Below are 910 nucleotides of genomic sequence, written 5' to 3' on the forward strand. Positions count from 1 at the left end.
GGCCCTGTTCTCGATCCCCCGCCCTATCCCACCCCTTACTCTGAGGCAGAAACAGGAGCCTGAAGCTTTACCCGTCCTGATGAAGCGACCAGGTTAAAGCCAAGAGACCGTACTGGGGGCAGGAGCTGGTGTGAACACATGGGAGCGGAGGCTGCTGTGTGTGTGCACACTTGTGCATGCAGGTGTGCTTGTGCACAGGGCCTGGCCTTCAGCAGGTCCTCAGTAAATGCCTGTTGAATGAATGAATGGACTTCGGTTTTGCTGAGAATAAATGGGTGTGAGGAAGAGACATGGTGCCGGGCTGCACAATGATACGAAGTGAGTGGCCTTAGGCCCTTTCATTCTGAGCGCCCAGCCATGGTCCAGGAAGGACTGGGACCCCACCTCTGAGCAGATGAGCAAATGTCCAGGAAAAATCAAGTGGCAGTGGTTCCTTCCCTTTAAAAAGAGAAAAAAAAAAAAAAGCGCAGTAGCCTTTTGGAAGCCCCACTTCCTCCTGGGCCCCAGGGAGCAGGGCAGCCCTGGCTCCTCCTCAGGAGCCACCCCACCCTACCCCCTCCCAGGGGATGACAAGGGAGCGAGTTGGCGGCAGTTCCCTGGGCATATTTATAACCTGCTGCTCGCTCACCAGCGTCTGCTTTTAGCCCAGACGGGGGAGGGGGCAGAGGGGTGGTCTGTCTCATGCTGGGCGCCCCGGCTGGGTGTGGAGAGCAGGGCAGCCCTGGCTCCTCCTCAGGAGCCACCCCACCCTACCCCCTCCCAGGGGATGACAAGGGAGCGAGTTGGCGGCAGTTCCCTGGGCATATTTATAACCTGCTGCTCGCTCACCAGCGTCTGCTTTTAGCCCAGACGGGGGAGGGGGCAGAGGGGTGGTCTGTCTCATGCTGGGCGCCCCGGCTGGGTGTGGAGA

This window comes from Myotis davidii, unplaced genomic scaffold (assembly GCF_000327345.1).
Source record: "Myotis davidii unplaced genomic scaffold, ASM32734v1 scaffold290, whole genome shotgun sequence".
Classification (NCBI taxonomy): Eukaryota; Metazoa; Chordata; class Mammalia; order Chiroptera; family Vespertilionidae; genus Myotis; species Myotis davidii.